The following is a 19,025-nucleotide window of genomic DNA, read 5'->3' as shown; positions in this document are numbered from 1 at the left end:
CTTTGCAACCCCTAATATTCTGTGATTCTGTGATAAAAGCAAGATATGTGTTTTTATGTTTCTGACATATTTTTTACTTATATGACACCATGTGCTAAATCCATTAATATTTTTGCTTCACTACCAGATTAAGATAAAGTGAATTCTGAAAGTTCTCATGTGAATAGAGATTATTTTTAAACAGCAAGATAAAAATTTTGTTTGCCATCAGAGTAAAACCTTTACTGATAATTATTTCTAAATTATTTTTGATAGTGGGAGAACTTGTGAAATTGTGCACATGCAGAATAATAAAGGTCAGAAATCTAAGACATATTATTGGGGGAAATTATTTTAAAACACAGTGGCAGTATGCATGACTGCATGTAATAAACATACAGACTTGCAGTCTAAATCCTAGCATCCAGACAAATCTTGGATTATACAACTCTTAAAAGCATGGGAAGGGGACATTTTGCAGTTTCTCAAAAACTTTGGTAGTTGTGTGGAATCAGACCATTTCAGAGATGATACTGAAATGCAGGGTCCAAGTTCAGAACCAAGAAGAAATAGATACAGCAAAATTTCCCTGATGTCCAGGTGTCACAAAAGTACAACAAAACTGGAAATCTCCTCATCTTAAATAACAGATGAGTGCACACTGGAGCATAAACTCTGTTAGTTCAGTGGTTTCATTTCCAGCAGATGACAGTAGCTTCCTCACTGGATTAAGAAGGTCCTGGGTTTGAGCCAAAAGGTGATGTTGATTCATCCTTTTTGTTGGAAAGGTGTATAACTGCATCTTGCTTCTAGATTTGCCTCAGATTCCTCTATTTCCAAAGTAAGATTCTGATACTGAGAGCAGGTTTAACGCAGAGTTACCCAAGGTGATACCATGATAAATAAGCAAAGCTGCAGATACATATACATTAATATGCTTGGCTGCTTTCCCCCTCCTTAACTAGACCAGGACCCTACTCTTGAACAGTTTGCAATGCTAAGATCACCAAATATTACACCTGCAGTTCATTATAAAGCCCAGATGCACCAGTTGTACTGCAAGAGGATAAGTGTGAATTTTTTACTCTTCCTAATTTAGACACAAATGGGCAGCCAGGCACACCCCAACCTAGCATACACAACATTATATTTTACCTGAGCTAATGGCCTATAGCTCATGCCCCATGTGTTCTGTAATAGGGCCAGGTGCATTCAGACAAAATTAATTTTGGTCTCCGGTGCCACAGTTCTAATCAGACTTGTTATTTTCACTTCTAAAGCAAATTAGTTGAAATGTCATTATTTTATCCCTCATCTAGTCAATCTCTGATATGCAATAATAAAATACCAAATCAATAGCTTTTAACTTTTCACATTTATTTAGCCTATTAAAGGCCCTTCAAGCTGCCCTATATCAATTCCAGTAACCTGATTAACAGATTAATCATCATCTCTCTCAACATTCAGCATAGCACAACACTATTGTCTTGCTTTCTCTAGACAAGCAAAACAGACATCCACATAATCACATAATGACACATCAGTGAGCTACAAAGCTCTAAATATATTAGTTTATATTATTCTGCACAGAGCACAAGTGTTCAGTTTTATTCCAATCAACAAAGCAGGGTTGTTGTGTGTGGGAGTTTTAGGCTGTGGCTGAGAAATTTTCCCCAGATCTTGAGCAGAAAGTGATAGAATGTAAATAAATTGCCATTGGGTGTAAAAGAGAAAATAATGATAAATTCTAAGCAATCCCATTGGACAGACTATTAACAAAGTTGAATGTGTACACTAACTTTCATTCTTTTCATCTTCCTTGCTCTGACAGATACTAACCTGTACTTCTGCTAGCTTTGGCTGACCTTGAATGCATTCTTGTTGTGGCTAAGTATCAACAAACAGCAACTCTCTGCTCTTTCTCTTATCCTGTGTACAGGGAAGGGAGTGAGGAAGCTATTAGTAGCACCCTGGCTTGTCCAGGGGGGTTCTTGTGTTGTTTATAAATTGTGTATCTATGTAAATAAGGGACCTGTGGGTACTGGTTAACAGTAGGCTGAACATGAGCCAGCAGTGTGCCCAGGTGGCCAAGAAGGCCAAGGGCATCCTGGCCTGCATCAGGAACAGTGTGGCCAGCAGGAGCAGGGAAGTCATTCTCCTCCTGGACTCAGCACTGGTTAGGCCACACCTTGAGTACTGTGTCCAGTTCTAGGCCCCTCAGTTTTGGAAAGATGTTGTCTTGCTAGAACTTGTCCAGAGGAGGGCAACAAAGTTGGTGAGGGGTTTGGAGCACAAGCCCTATAAGGAGAGGCTGAGGGAGCTGAGGTTGTTTAGCCTGGAGAAGAGGAGGTTCAGGGGAGACCTTCTTGCTCTCTACAACTACCTGAAGAGAGGTTACAGCCAGGTGGGGGCTGGTCTCTTCTGCCAGGCAACCAGCAGCAGAACAAGAGGACACAGTCTCAAGCTGCACCAGGGGAGGCTTAGGCTGGATGTTAGGAAGCAATTCTTCATATACAGAGTGATTGCCCATTAGAACGGGCTGCCTGGGGAGGTGGTGGAGTCACCATCACTGGAGGTGTTTAGGAAGAGACTGGATGGGGTGCTTGGTGCTATGGTTTAGTTGATTAGATAGTGTTGGATGATAGGTTGGACACGATAATCTCAAAGGTCTCTTCCAACCTGGTCTATTCTGTTCTATTCTATTCTATTCTATTCTATGTGTATTCATTGCATTTCATTTCTAGATTGTAGTTTTGCTTGCAAATACAGCTTCATTAGATTTCTAACTGAGCTGGTGTGGCAATTTTATGTTGGAGGGAATTCAACCCACCACATTGTGTCTGACTTGTGTTATCCTATAACATTGCACAATTCTAAAAGCAAACTCAAGGTTAAAATAGGCAAGCAAGGATCTGGACTGTTTCCCAGAAAGGTCTCTGAAGACAATCTATCCTTCTTAGCAACTGGTGAGCAACCAAGAGATGATTACTGCGGATTAAAGAATTAGATAATAAAACAAAAAGTCTAATCAGAAACACTATTGCCAACATTTTATTGTCACAGGGCCCATTGGAATAAAATAAAAAACCAAAAAGCTTTAAAGGAACTTCCATTTTGTCACAAAGTTAGCTAAAGGAACAGAAAAATCTCAGTTTAAAGACATGTGGCAAAGATGGAAGAAATCCACACCACTGAAAATCTCTCAAGGAACATGAATGAATAAATTACCAGTAATTTTTAGTAGCTTTAATGGCTTGGCTAAATTTAAATTAAATGAGTCAAATCTCCTGGCACTGCACAGCATTTGTGGACACTGTAATACCTCATACATTTAGAATAGCTGGGTCAAATTTAGATCTGGTGAAAGCAAGCATAGTTCTCCTAAAGTTAGAACATTCTTGTTCAGCAATACCATGAACAAACTCAGCGTGTTAACCAAAGGCTAGAAAAGGTGGGTTAGTGATTGCACTCCAATCCCTAAGATCTTATGTGCTGTTGAAGTTTTCTATGCAACTAGCAGCACAGCAGTCAGAGGGAAAGACTAGATGATACATGTGATCCAATGCATAAGACCAAAGGAGACACTGCAGGAATAAAATGCATTCATAAAGATCATGTAATACCTATACTACCTCTATTTTTGCACTCCATACACTGGAGCAGCAAAGGCAAGGATGACAGTTCAAAAACCCTGACCCTGGGTTCAAATAGGATAAACACTTGAGATTTCTAGGAAGAGTGAATATTAGTCTGTCTGAGACCAGGGAAATACCCATGCAGTTTCAAATTGTGGTAGCAAAATTCAAGGAGTATCTAACAAAATAGTCTTAAGAAAAATTTGTCGGTTTCCCTCTGAACTTTTTCCTCTTTGCAGAAAGCTCCAGAGGCTTTCCTTAAAGTTTTCCTTCACAGTTTCTTCCTCCCATTTGAAAAAAATGGTAAAAGAAGATTTATTAATGACAAATTAAAGAGGCTACATGATCGAACTTAGAGTTCATGGAATTCCAAATTTAAGGCTAGCTTAACTTTCACTGTGCCATTTCACACATCTTTGTTTTCATACCATTCATAATGTGCAATAACACAATCCAATTTATACATTTGCAAGGAACTTCATCACATATTCATTCAGTTCTTATCAGTAGTTGAGTAATTAGTCACTACAAACATAAAATTTCTTTAATGCCTTTCAGTGTGTTAACTATTTCCATTCAGCTTCATCTTAAAAAGGATGTTGCAATAATTATTAGTTTAGGTTATTACACACACAATCTGACATACCAGCTATTTGCATTCCTCTAGGTATTAATTTAATAATTTTTAAAAGGTATGATTTATTTTAGCAGAATTCCTTTTGTTTATATTTTCACTAAAATAAAAGTCAGGCTTTGGCATGTTACCATTTCGTCTAGACTCGCTGTGATAAGAGCTAGGGTTTATTAGAAAGGGTGTACTCACTGTGAGGGTGGCAAGACACCGAAACAGGCTGTCCAGAGAAGTTTTGAAGGTCCCTCCATGGAGGCGTTCAAAGTCAGGTTGGACTCTGAGACCTGATCTAGTGGAAGGTGCCATTGCCTGTATCAGGGAGGTTTGAACTAAATGATTTTTAAGGTCTCTTCCAACCCAAACCGTTCTGTGATTCTAAATTACCTGGTTAGATGTCAATAGCTACATGTTTCATTCAGCTTCCAAAAACCTTAGAAAAATTGTGCATTGGCTGAAATGAACTATTTAGAATAACAAAATATGGTGTCACTGTTACAAACAACTAGAACACATGAGTTTATCAGCTGACAGACTGCCACCTTTCCCAAGGTAGACGCTAAGTGAAAAGTATATGGAATTGACTTTATAAATAAATAAACAAATAAACCAACACATAAATAAGTGCTCCACCTTCCAGATTGAAGGTCTTGCCAAAATGTGTAATATTATTTTTAAAATGGTTTTCCCATCAGCCAGAATCAATGTTATACTTTTTTCCAAGCCAGCACAGATTTGTGATGGATCACACTTCATGCTTTGAAAATGAAGTACCAAAAATGCTTATGTTCTCTAGCACTGGGGAAACACAATTAGTTCACAATGATAAGAACAAACATATAGAATAGAATAGAATAGAATAGAATAGAATAGAATAGAATAGAATAGAATAGAATAGAATAGAATAGAATAGAATAGAATAGAATAGAATAGAATAGAATAGAATAGAATAGAATAGAATAGAATAGAATAGAATAGAATAGAATAGACCAGGTTGGAAGAGACCTTCAAGATCATCGCATCCAACCTATCATCCAACACCACCTAATGACCTAAACCATGCAACCAAACACTAAATAGGTATGCAAAATATTTTTCTCATATCAAAATAATTAAGTCTTGAAGTATTTTTGCACTAAACACATTAGCGACACTATTTTTTTTCCAAAATAAAGTTTGGAACAAAATGTTCTTCTTGTTTCTTACCCATTTTTGAAAACTCAGCCTTTTCCCCATATTGGCTCATGCATTTGCAAAAGCTTCTGCATTCATCATTATCATTTGTTAATTAATTAATACACCGTTTACTAGACTTTTCATATTATTCATGAAGATGTTAAAGAAAATGCATTTAGTTATCTCTATAGCACTACTGGACATCTCTACACAATTCATTGTTTTTTTCATTTATCACTTTGTAAAGATCCTTTTTCTGTAGCAAACAAATTGGAGGTGGATCCCTAGTGAAAACCCGGATTTTTGTTCACAATGAACCAGTCTGACTATGACATGCTCTATCTGAGTTACTAAAATATGAACTTATGGCAGACTAGATCAAGTGTTGAATCAACCATGCTTGATGAAATTCAGTCTGGGTTACTTCAGGAACTGAGCGACTCAATCAAAGAGTTGCTCAAGATTAATTAATTCATAGAAGTGGACAAAGAACTCTGAAGTTTAAAGTTTTAAGAGTTATGAGTAGAACAGGGCAGGGTGAGAAACTGGTATCATCCACTCCTTTGTAAAATACATAGGAACGAATGAAGTAACAATTATTTAATTTATGCCACAGCAGCTGACAAAGTTCAGCATGGGTTTACCAAAAGCATTTAAATTTCTTCTGAATAAGCATGTAAACAACTGGTATAAAACTACAAAGACACCAAGATAAATTTAATCTGAGTTACTACACCGGTTTGGGGCATTGTACTTTAAGACATCTGTAGCCCGATGACAGGAGAATCCATAAGACAGTAGAAATAGAGTTCAGAATTCTAGAGAACATCTTGCTCAGCATTTTTTCCCCTATGCCTTCATAGACTGCAGTACAGCATTTTCAGTTAAAAACATGGACACTCATGATTTACAGAGAAAACTTATAGCTAAGAAAGAACAGCTGATTTTAACTCCTACTATTATATCAACTTCTGCCAGTTGTGTCACATGCACGCAACTGGTCTAACTGAAACAGTCATAGAATCACAGAATGCACTGGATTAGAAGAGGTCTCTAGAGGTTATCTAGTCTAATCCCACTGCAGTAAACAGGGAAATCACAATCTAGCATATTGGGGGGTGGAGGGAAGAATTCTAGATATAGCTACCAGATACTTTACCACAAAACTTTTAATTAATTAGCAAACATTTGCCAAGTTTCAGAAAGCTGAATAACCAGAATCTCATTTAAATCACAGCCTTTAAACACTGATCCATCATGGACAGAACTGGCTCCAAATGCTCTTTTCGAAATACTAATTAAACTAAGTTGACAGCTTATGGTGAGCAAGGCCCTGGAAATGCACCACAAACTGCTAATCTCTCAATCCTCACAAAAAGTTAGCAAATTGTCTTAATTGACTGCTGTCCCGAAGCTATGCTAGTATTTAAAATTATATCAGAACTATCATTCCAATAACACAGGAAACACAGGCATCATCCAAAATGGTTCAGTTTGATCACATATTTGGGTCATGGAGGGAAGGAGTGGAAGATCTGGCACCTCTGGACAGTTTTTTCTTACCTATTTCTCCTCAGAAGTCAAATAACAGCACAAATTAGCCCCTGCCCCCCTTTTCTCTCCAGTAATACACACAAACTGCACAGAGAGAAAGAGACCTGCAGCAACAGCTGAAGGATAATCATGCCATTTGTTAGAAAAATAACTCATATTACAAGCAGCTAAACGATGTCAGTCTTCAGCCCTCCATGGGAAGAAGTGCTCAGCTACACAGCTTCCATGAAGCCAGCACACCTCTGTGGCTGTGAAAGCATCCCCGTGCACCTATAGAAGGCAGACACTGGAGAGATTACATTGCATGTAATTACACTTACATGCAGCTCAGTCTGCTGGATGATGGGGAAGAACAAATCTGTCAACTTGCTTTCCAAACAGTTTGTAATTAGCCATCACCTAAACTCTAGAGGAACTTTGTTTTCCACTGCCTCTTCTCCATTGTGCAAAGAGAGAAAGATGAAAGCTCCTACCTCCCTCATTGAGCCAATCCTCACAAATATTTTGGGTCCCTCTCAACACTGTGGAAGGGCAAGTATTCCCAAAGTCTTTTTTCAGGCATCTCTTTGTCACAGAAATGAGCTGATTACTTTTTTTGGTACAAAATGAATTAACTTCAGCACAACACTCTCAGATGGGACACTTGCCAGAAAATCATAGAATCATGGAATGCACTGGGCTAGAAGGGACCTTTGAAGGTCTTCTCCAACCCCCCCCACATTATGCAGGGACATTCCCAATTAGATCTGGTTGCTCAGAGCCCCATCATACATGACCTTGAATGTCTCCAGGGATGGGCTCTCCACAACCTCCCTGGGCAGCATTAAAAATAGTGTTAAAATTTTCAGCTGTTACCCAAGGTTTGAAATTGCATACTTTTCTATCTCATTGTTAGGGAAATAACAGTTAAACCCATTTCAACTGTCCCCTCCAGCAGTATTTTTATCACCTATACCGATTTTAAATGAGCAACACAAGCAAAGCTCCTCATCAGTAGAAAGAGCTCTCTGCCAGCCTCAAAGAACACAACACAATCTGGATGACCACAAAGGAATTCTCGTGGTCATAGCAACTCAACTATAAATTTAAACTTGCATATGCAGAGGTAAGCTTCACAGGTACAACTCCAACTGAGTGAAAGTACTAAAACTTATTATGCTACTTCCTTTGGACATAAAGATAAAATAGTAGGACTTTCTGAGATTGTAGGTGGATGAATTTGGGATCATTATCCATCTAAGCCACAGAAAGGAAAATAAAAAAGGACTGGTATAGTTCCCATGGGGCAGCCTCCACCACATCAGATCAAACTGGGTCTTTTAACAACATGGTCAGCTCTGTTGTGTAAGGGTGCAGGACAAATTCAGGGGTTTTTTTCACTATATAACACATCCTTAAGCAGCACAAAGAATGCTCAGCAATGGAAAAATACTATTAAAATACTTTCACTTCGCTTGGGGAAGCCCTTGGAAATCAGTTCAAACAAAACAAGAAAGGAACTGCAGGGTCAGAGCTGGCCTTATCTGACAGAACAGAAAAATGTCAAGGAAACTATCACAAATGAAGTGTCAGGGTTTGGTATAACATGCCTTAAACTTGCAGTGATTCTGGGGGAAGAGAAAATTGTATATTCAACCTATCTGTACTTCAGAAGAGTATTTGATGTAGTGCCACATGAGATCCGCTAAAATATAGAAGAGAGGAATTAGTGGTGCAGGAACTGAGTAAAAGGAATTGCACCAAAAAGCAGAAGGGCTGGAAGAGAATTAATGAAGTACTTTTCTCTGACTCGATCTTGGGACTGATACTGCTCTCTATACTCATTAGCAACCTCACAGAAGCGATCTTGATGCAACCCATACACTTTTCTTTATCAAGGAAATGCTTGGATAAACAAATGGTCTTTACTTTATGACCCAAAACTTAGCAAAATTTACCTTCAGAAAGCCTAAAAAGAGAGCAATACTAAAAATTATGTGCTCCTTTCTCTGTCTGTGAAATCTATCACTTGTGCTGGTTATCACAGTTAAGATGTTGACATAGGATGGGAAGAAGTCACAACAAACTCTGAATTAAATTATAATTCTATATTATAATTAAAACTGAAAATCTGCCTTAGTTCTTAAAAGTTCATCACAGTTTTACAACTTAAGAAAAATTTCTGTGATAACTTACAAATGACGTACAAGTTCCAGCACAAGTTCCTGTTTGAAAACCTGAAAACTAAGGTTTATGACACAAATGTCAACAGAACTTGGACATAATTGAACAGTCTTGGTCACTGCAGTGATAAACTAATTCATATAATCATCACATGATATTTCACAGAAAACTGCTTTCAGCTATGTATTTTTTTGTTTGTTTATTTTCATGTTTAAAGGCAAATAAGAAAACATTAAAATGGAGATAGAGAATCAGATACCAAGGATGCAAAACCAAACTGTTCAAGCTTATGAAAACAGCAGCTGAAGTAGCTCAAACCATTCTGCAGCACATGCACTCTGCAGAGAAAAAAAAAAAAAAAGAAAAGAAAAAAACCCCACTGAAAACTAAATTAATTTCTCTTATACATCCAATGAACAACAGAAATATGAACTCTTATTCTCCCAGTAAGCTCTTATCTTTCCTTATTGTTCCAAACTGTACATGTCAACCACACTGGTAAGCCTGAATCACTAACCCATGACCAGGAAAATGATTGCAAAGAACAGTTACATAACTTCTGCAAGTAAAATCAATTTGTTATGAAAGACATAAAGAGTAGGAATAATAGATAAGGAAGAAGTTGTTAAAGTCAAAGCTTTGCCTACTTTCCAGGTAATATTTTAAATAATAAATTTCAGCTCAAATTTACTGGCAAATCATGTGTTAAAGATAATTATCTTTCTCATTCTCTTTATTTACTTGTAACTTTTAAGCTGACTTGCAAGACCTTTTACTTTTCCCACAGAGTACTGTACTGTTTAATATTTTTATCAATGACATAGACAGTGGGATGGAGTGCACCATCAGCAAGTTTGCAGATGACACCAAGCTGAGTGGTGCTGTTGATACACCAGAGGGATGTGATGTTATCCAGAGGGACCTGGACAGGCTGGAGAGTTGGGCCCAGGTTAACCTCATGAAGTTCAACAACAGCAAGTTCAGGGTTCTGCACCTGGGCTGGAACAGATTAGACTATCAATACAGACTAGAGGATGAGGTGTTAGAAAGCAGCTCTGTGGAAAAGGACTTGTGGGTGATGATGGATGAGAAGCTGCACATTAGCAGACAGTGTGCACTTGCAGCCCAGAAGGCAAATCGCATCCTGGGCTGCATCAAAAGATGGATTGCCAGCAGATCCAGACAGGGGATTTTGCCACTTTACTCTTCTCTGGTGGGACCTCACCTAGAGTACTGTGTACTGGTCTGGAGTCCTTGGTATAGGAAGGACATGGACCTGATGGAGAGCATCCAGAGAAGGGCCACAAAAATGATCAGGGGGTTGGAGCAACTCTGCTACGAGGACAGGCTAAGGGAGCTGGGGTTGTTCAGCCTGGAAAAGAGGAGGCTCCAGGGAGAACTGATAGCAGCCTTTCAGTACCTGAAGGGGAGTCTACAGGAAGGATGAGGAGAGACTGTTTACAAGGGCCTGGGGTAACAGGACAAGGGGCAATGGCTTCAAACTAGAGAAAGGTGGATTTAGATTGGCTATCAGGAAGAAGTTCTTCACTATGAGGGTGGTGGATCACTGAAACAGGTTGCTCAGGGAGGTGGTTGAGGCCCCTTCCCTGAAGATATTCAAGGTAAGACTTGACAGGGCCCTGGGCAGCCTGGTCTAGTTGGGGTTGTCCCTGCTGACTGCAGGGAGGTCAGACTAGATGACCTTTGGTAGTCCCTTCCAGCCTGGGCCATTCTATGATTATATGATTCTATAAATTAAACACATTTTTCCTACTACTTAGCAAAATGGCTAAGTAATCAGAAACTCAGCACTATGTTTTTTCTGGTAAATGTGGCTGTTGATACAAGTAGCTACATTACCATAAATTCATGGACAAAGCATTACGAGACAAGTTCTCACATCTCTTCTTAGACCCACAGCTCTGCAAAGAGGATTTATGTTGTGGTGGTTTGGCCCTGGGTAGGGGGCAAATGCCCACCAGAGCCACTCTATCACTCCCCTTCTTAGATGGACCAGGAAAAGGGGGAAATATAACAAAAGCTAGTTATAAGATAGAATCAATTTAATAATAATAAGAAGAAAATCAATAGACCTCACAGAAGCAAAAGCAGAGAGAGAGGTTAATCTCTGTTTCCCATCAGCAGACGATGGTCTGTCTCGGGAAGCAGGCTCTCTACACTTGGTGCTTCCTCTGGAGGACAAAAGCCATGGGTGAATCCCCCAACTTCCTTCTTTCACTTCATTCTTATATCTGAGCTGACATCATATGGTATGGAATACCAGTTTGGGTCAGCTGGCTCAGCTATGTCCCCGTAGCATCAGGGAAATGTTGGAAAAGCACAGCCTGGGTGCTCAGTTCAGCAGTAGCCAAAATACTGGTGTGTTATCAACACTCAGCTACAGCACTAGAAAGATGCTTTGAAGATAATGAGCTCCAGCTCAGCTCAAACACAGCACATATACATACATCTCCTGCCTGGCATACTCAAGACCACAGGGCTCTAGAATAATAAATCCATGCACTGGTATGCTCATATTACAGATATGATGCAGATCCTGATGGGGCAAGGACATACAGTTGCTTTTTTTGGTGAGCAGACTGAGATACACACAGACAACGTCTAATCCAGAAGTCCTGGTAAATATTAGAGACTCACTCCATTAAAACTTTTTAATATTTGAATTGACCCCACACGTTAATAATATAAGTGCTTTTCATGATGTAGCTCCTCAGTTTTGATCCTTAGTAGGTATCCTTAATCCAGACTTAAGACAGTCTTGGAATCATATTCCACAGAATTTACAAAGATCTTAGGAAAGTTGAATTTTAGCCCAAAACCCTGAGACAGAACTTTTATTCACCAAACATGCTTTTTCTTTTCTATATCAGCTAGACTTTGAGGTAGACACGATGGAATTTTCAATCAGTGCAAGAAACTTCACAATTTTTCCCCAAAACCTACATCTCTTACACACTGACTCAGTATTTTAGCCATCCAGTTGTATAGGTTTTTCTTGCTAGAAATCACTCTATAAATGGGTTCGTTTCATTTATTTCACAACAGGACACAAACAGATCTTAGGCCTCTCTGATTTTTTGTCCAAAATTGCTGGTTTAGAAGATCCCCCAGTTTTGAGTCCTGGCATGCTGCACATATGATAACCAGCTACTACATCTGGCATATTTGAAATCAGACCAGGACTGAACTATTAGGAGCACAAAATAAACACTATTTAAAGCTGACCATTTTTTACCATCCTGCCCCACAGTTAGTCTGCAGGAGAAAAAAACAGAGCAAAATAAAAGTGAGAACTACTGTGACTCTGCATGCCAGCAAGGTATGGTCATGATGCCCTGGCAAGATGGACTCAGTGGGCTGCAGCCAGTTCCTTGAATACCTCCAACCTCCTCCACTTCAGACTGCAGTGCAGACCAGCAGGATAGCCCCAGGTTATTTGTATGACTTGAACTATAACAAAAGACTTTTCATTGGAAACAACAATTTATCTTTCATTTTCAAATTCAGAATGCACAAAGGAGCTCTTAACGTTTAGTCACATTCTAGATCGTGCATCTCAAATATCCTTAAATACAATGAACTAGTCAATGTCTGTTCATTAAAAGTAAATTAACCCTATATTCCACTTGGAGTAGTTTAGTAGTAATACATAATTTTAAATTATATAACCAATACAGTGATAATTACTGCACTTTTCTGTTATATTTCAATTTTTAATGAAAAAGGTCTAAGGATTTAATTAGTATAAAATCAAGGCATTCAAATGCTATTTTTCAACTCAGTATAATTACAATAACAAAATCAAGCTACAAACTACTTTTGCTAGGTCGTTAGGACATATTTAAGTAGATCTTTAAGAGCTATACTTATTTGACTGCAAATCATAGAATGGTTTGCATTGGAAGGCACCTTTAAAGGTCTAGTTCAATCCCCCTGCAGTGAGCAGGGACATCTTCAACTGCATCAGGCTGCTCAGAGCCCTGTCTAAGTTGAATGTTTCTAGGGGTGATGCATCATAGTATAACTAAGGTTGGAAGAGACCTCGAGGATCATCGAGTCCAACCTGTCACCACAGACCTCATGACTAGACCATGGCACCAAGTGCCATGTCCAATCTCCTCTTGAACACCTCCAGGGACGGTGACTCCAACACCTCCCTGGGCAGCCCATTCCAATGATGAACGACTCGCTCAGTGAAGAACTTTCTCCTCACCTCGAGTCTAAACCTCCCCTGGCGCAGCTTGAGACTGTGTCCCCTTGTTCTGGTGCTGGTTGCTAGAGAGAAGAGACCAACCCTTTCCCAGCTACAACCACCTTTCAGATAGTTGTAGAGGGCAATGAGGTCACCCCTGAGCCTCCTCTTCTCCAGGCTAAACAATCCCAGCTCCCTCAGCCTCTCCTCATAGGGCTTGTGTTCAAGGCCTCTCACCAGCCTTGTTGCCCTTCTCTGGACACGTTCAAGTGTTTCGATGTCCTTCTAAAACTGAGGGGCCCAGAACTGGACACAGTACTCAAGGTGTGGCCTAACCAATGCAGAGTACAGGGGCAGAATGACTTCCCTGCTCCTGCTGGCCACACTATTCCTAATGCAGGCCAGGATGCCATTGGCCCTCTTGGCCACCGGGGCACACTGCTGGCTCGTGTTCAGGTGGCTGTCAATCAGCACCCCCAGGTCCCTCTCTGTTTGGGAGCTCTCCAGCCACTCCGACCCCAGCCTGTAGCTCTGCATGGGGTTGTTGTGGCCAAAGTGCAGCACCTGGCACTTAGACTTGTTAAATGCCATCCCATTGGATTCCATCCATCTGTCCAGTTGGTCGAGGTCCCTCTGCAGAGCCTTTCCACCCTCTAACTGACTAACATCTGCTCCTAACTCGGTGTCATCTGCAAATTTGCTGATGACTGACTCAATCCCCCTCATCCAGATCATCAATGAAGATGTTAAAGAGGACGGAGCCCAGTACTGATCCCTGGGGAACACCACTGGTGACTGGCTGCCACCTGGATGTGGCACCATTCACCACCACTCTCTGGGCTCGGCCCTCCAGCCAGTTCCTAACCCAGCACAGAGTGTTGCGGTCCAATCCACGAGCTGACAGCTTAGCCAGCAGTTTGCTGTGGGGGATGGTGTCAAAGGCCTTGCTGAAGTCCAGGTAGACCACATCCACAGGCCTCCCCACTGAATCTCCCCTTATTTAGTTTAAAGCCATTATCTCTTGTCCTACTGCTTCAGGCCCTGTCAATGACTCTGTCCCCATCTTTCTTATAAGACCCTTTAAGTACTGACAGGCCACAACAAGGTCTCTCAAAAGCCTACAAATCTGACCCCAGCTCTATCAGCCTTTTGTAATAAGCTGTCCTCTGGAATTACTGCAACAGGTCCATGTCTAGTACTTACTAAGGCTTCCTTTAGAGAAGAGGCTTTCATCACAACATTATGCTACATCATAATCCTCCTCTTTTCACAGAACAGGACATTTAATGTTTCAGTGAGAGCAGATCTGTAAACAGCAGCCCTGCTGGCATCCAGGGAGACAGTTGCTGCTCTATCTGCTTCAACACACTGTCTCACATCTAGCCCAACTAGTTCCTTCCCACCAGCTATAGGCCTCCCTGCAGTTCCATCTGGGTAGTCAAGTTTAGCTGTTATGTAGCTCTCCAGGGCTTACCTGCCTTGCCTCCATGGTTGGCAAAGGTCATACCAACAGCAGCTATTCCCATGCCAGTACCACCATTTGACCAAGCTCCAACCCACTATCAACTTCCCAAGATGCACCTGCAGACCACATACCAAAACCACTGGCAACAGGGTTGAACCTCAACAGGGGTTTGACTAGAGATAACAAAGATCCTAGGGAGTAACTAAGTATCACAGAGGTAGAAATGCATTAGCACAAAAATAAGTAATAATACATTGTTTGTTGTTCTCAATAATTAATCTTTTGAAGTTTCCTTGTTCTATTTCTACAATTTCACATTCACCATCTCTACACCTGGTGCCTTACAGATGATGGACTCAATCTCCTCATCCAGATCATCAATAAAGATATTAAAGAGCATGGGGCCCAGTACTGATCCCTTGGAGGACACCACTAGTGACTGGCTGCCAGCTGGATGTGGTGCCATTTACCACCACTCTCTGGGCTCAGCCCTCCAGGCAGTTCCCAACCCAGCACAGAGTGCTGCTGTCCAAGCCACGGGCTGCCAGCTTGGCCAGGAAGCTGACATATATCCTTCACATATCTTCTTAAAGCTCTCGCTTCCAGGGTTAAGCACAGCTTAAAGAATTTTAACAATGACAGTTCTCATGGCAGTATTACTTCTTACCCCTAATTTCCATCTAAGTTTTTGTATTAAAATAAAAATAATAAAAATTTAAAAAAAAAATCAGTGAGTGTTCCACACTAATTCATGCCTCAGTGGACCCATGAAAGAAGCCTAGCAAAAAGATTGGTCTCACAGCTAGACATATCTCAGTCCTCTTAGACAAGCAGAGAATGCCAATGAACAATGCAGGGCAAGACTTGCAGAGAGAAGAGCGCTCTGCCCCTCCTCAGACTGTCCTTGATGGATTTATACAAATAGAAGACCATGCCATTTACACACTGAATTCTGGCATTACCGAGATTTCCAGGCAGTATATTACTTATCATACATTTGTTAGATGTAATTCTTATCTTTTCACCATTCCTCAAAATTCTACTATATCTACACCTCAAAAACATGCAGAAACACCACATAGTTGTGCCTCTCTCTTTGTGGGTACTCACTGTTATATTTGGGTGGTAAACCTTGCAAAGATGTTAGCCTGTGTTGCAAGAGCCATAGCTGTTTTTCTGAAAAATAGTGAAACCAACCATCCCCCAAATGCATTTAAAAGCTCAGAGGGAAGACAGAAAGGTTATTCACATAGTAACAATCAAATAGTTCAGTCAACTCTATATATTTTTAGGGTAAGAAGTGTTTATTAGTGCCATACTGACATAGGTATTTTTATTCATTTGTAAGCTACTTCTCAGCAGTAGCAATTAATGCTATTGTATATGCAGTCTGCTGGGAAATTACTTCTGAAATGGCTTCTAAAAAAATTATAGGTAATTATCACAGAACCACAGAATGTTATGGGCTGGAAGGGACCTCAGGAGATCAGCTAGCCCAACCTCCCTGCCAGAGCAGGATCACCTACAGAATAGAATAAACCAGGTTAGAAGAGACCTTCAAGTTCATCGCATCCAACCTATCATCCAACACCACCCAATCAACTAAACTATGCAACCAAGCACCCTATCAAGTCTCTTCCTAAACACCTCCAATGATGGTGACTCCACCACCTCCCCAGGCAGCCCATTCCAAGGGGTTGTTCTTTCCCAGGTGCAAGGCTCTACACTTGCCCTTGTTGAACTTTATTAAATTTCTTTCTGCCTAACTCTCCAGCCTACATAAGTGTTGCTGAATGGCAGCACAACCTTCTGGTGTGCCAGCCACTCCACCCAGCTTGGTGTCATCAGCAAACTTGCTGACAGTGCACTCAGTGCCCTCATCCAAGTCATTAATGAATATATTGAACAGCACTGGTCCCAGTACTGACCCCTGCATAGGCCTCTGACTAGACTGTCCCATATACCACAACTCTCTGACTTCTTACATTCAACCAGTTCTCAGTCCATCTCATTACCTGATCATCCACACCACATTTCCTCAGCTTAGCTCCAAGGATGCTGTGGGAGACAGTGTGAAAAGCTTTACTGAAATCGAGATAAACCACATCCACTGCTCTACCATCATCTATCCACCTGGTTATGTCCTCATTAAAAGCTATTATCCTAGCAAAATCTTGGAACAGCCCTGCCAAAACATACAGACACAAAGCAATCTTGTTCAGAGAGATCTTAAATATTTGTCCCCTCACACTGAAGTATTTCTTTCAGCTGTGTCATTATATTTGGATTATGCAGCTGAACACAGATTGAAGGGCTGTTTACAGTTCCATAACCATAATGATCTAATTCTAATTTAGAAAAAGATATTCATCTGTAAAGTGAATTGCTTTTCTTGTAAGCAAGCCTTATCCTAGCTCAATGGCTGATTATAAAACAGCAGTATAGGATGAAATGAAGCTCAGTTTACAACTGCAGACCCATTTACCTAGACACCACGTACAGGCAGTATCAATGATTTTATTTTCTAAATTTCCTTCTATAGTACAAAAAGGAACAAGTCTGCATTCCCTATGTACCTAAGCATCCCAATGACCCAACTTCCTAAGAAGAACTTTACTGTCAGGAGGAGAGAAAAAAAAAAAAAAAAAAAAAAAAAAAAAGCCAAACCCACAAAACTAAAAACATTATTAACTATGGCAAGAGACTAAGAGAAAGTCACCACACGTGTCCCTGTGAAATAGCATAGAGTTTATCATACTAATATTGCAGTTACCCTAAATGGTCTACTGTCATCCACAGGACTACTCATAGCAGTTTTAATACACTTAAGCTGAGCTACAAGAACTTTAAGGTACAAAATGAGGTCATATTCAAATTGTTCAAAACAGCAATCATCCAATATTTTTGTTTATTTGACAAACTCTGTGTCATATACAAGGCATACTCAGACATAGCAGAGGAGAAAATGTGTACAGATGTAGCAGCTGCTGTTCTGCTGGGATTGTGAAATATTCCCTTGTTGGCCAGCTACAAGCTGCAAACTTGTTTTCATATGTGAGCCAAGAAAAATATCCTGTAGAAGCCAGAACTTCAGACATGCTGGCATCTTTTAGAAGGGAATTCTTTTAGCCTATATACAAGGCTGGGTTCTGTTAGTTGAATGAAAGATAAGAAAGGGTATTTAAACAGCTACTTTGAGCAATAGAGATATTTTTGGGGTGTATGCTGCTAGTGACTATGACTTCTTCTATTAAGGGCTTCTGGGATTTCTTCCATTAAGGATACTCTTAAGGATGTAATGCTGGGGATTTTGCAATGCTGTAATAAAGGACTTCAGAGAGAACTTCTGAGATTCTCTACTCTCAGTATTTCTGGAATTCTGTCATGGAGCGAGGTTCGTACATTCATCATGCAAAGATCCCCCTGAATCGGGGGTACTATTTGCAGGTGACAGGAGAAGACATAAGCTGACAACTGGCAAGATGATATTCTCTGTTGCAAAGTAGAAAATTAAGAATAGACCCTCATCTTTGGAGACCATGCCTCACAATAAATTTCATATGTAACTTTTCTGAGCTGTGCCCCTGAGGCTTAAGGAGATAAATTACAAATTAGGAGGGCCTAAACATTATCTTAAGAGGGGCCAAACAACTATAGACTGAATGGTATTGCCTCAGGCTGATAGCCATATAATTAGCCTCCCATAAATAGAACCTCTTTTTCACTCTGTACTACACTTCATCTTTGCCTCATCAATAGGTACAAAGAAAGTTTAATCATCCTAAAGGCTGAAGAGCCTGAGAGTAAATATTCTCAAGCACTGAGTGTCTCTCTGTGGAGAAACACCACAGAGCTGACTAACCTCTTCAGATCACAGGAGCACCTCTTCAATAATATAGCACAATTAATACTCACCATTCTTAACCTCAGTAATCACACAAGAGCAGCTATTTACCTTCATGGCTTCTAATTGTCCTCTCTTCTGGAGCATTTGCACTCCTCACTGCAAAATACTGCCAGTACCTCCATCAAAGCTGCACAACAAGAGTTTTTAAGTGAAATAGAGGGAGAAAAAAAAATCTTTTTGAAGTTATCAAGAGCCAAGGCCAGAAAAGTTCACAAAGAAGTAAAGAAGGGGGTGGGGAGGTGGGGAGGGAGGGTTTGGGGGGGGGAAGAAAGAAAAAAGGTCTCAGTCACAAGGCATCTTCTTTA

This window comes from Melanerpes formicivorus, unplaced genomic scaffold (assembly GCF_026170545.1).
Source record: "Melanerpes formicivorus ecotype bairdi unplaced genomic scaffold, bMelFor1.0.p_v2 SCAF_2, whole genome shotgun sequence".
NCBI lineage: Eukaryota > Metazoa > Chordata > Aves > Piciformes > Picidae > Melanerpes > Melanerpes formicivorus.
This window is presented reverse-complemented; position numbering follows the sequence as displayed.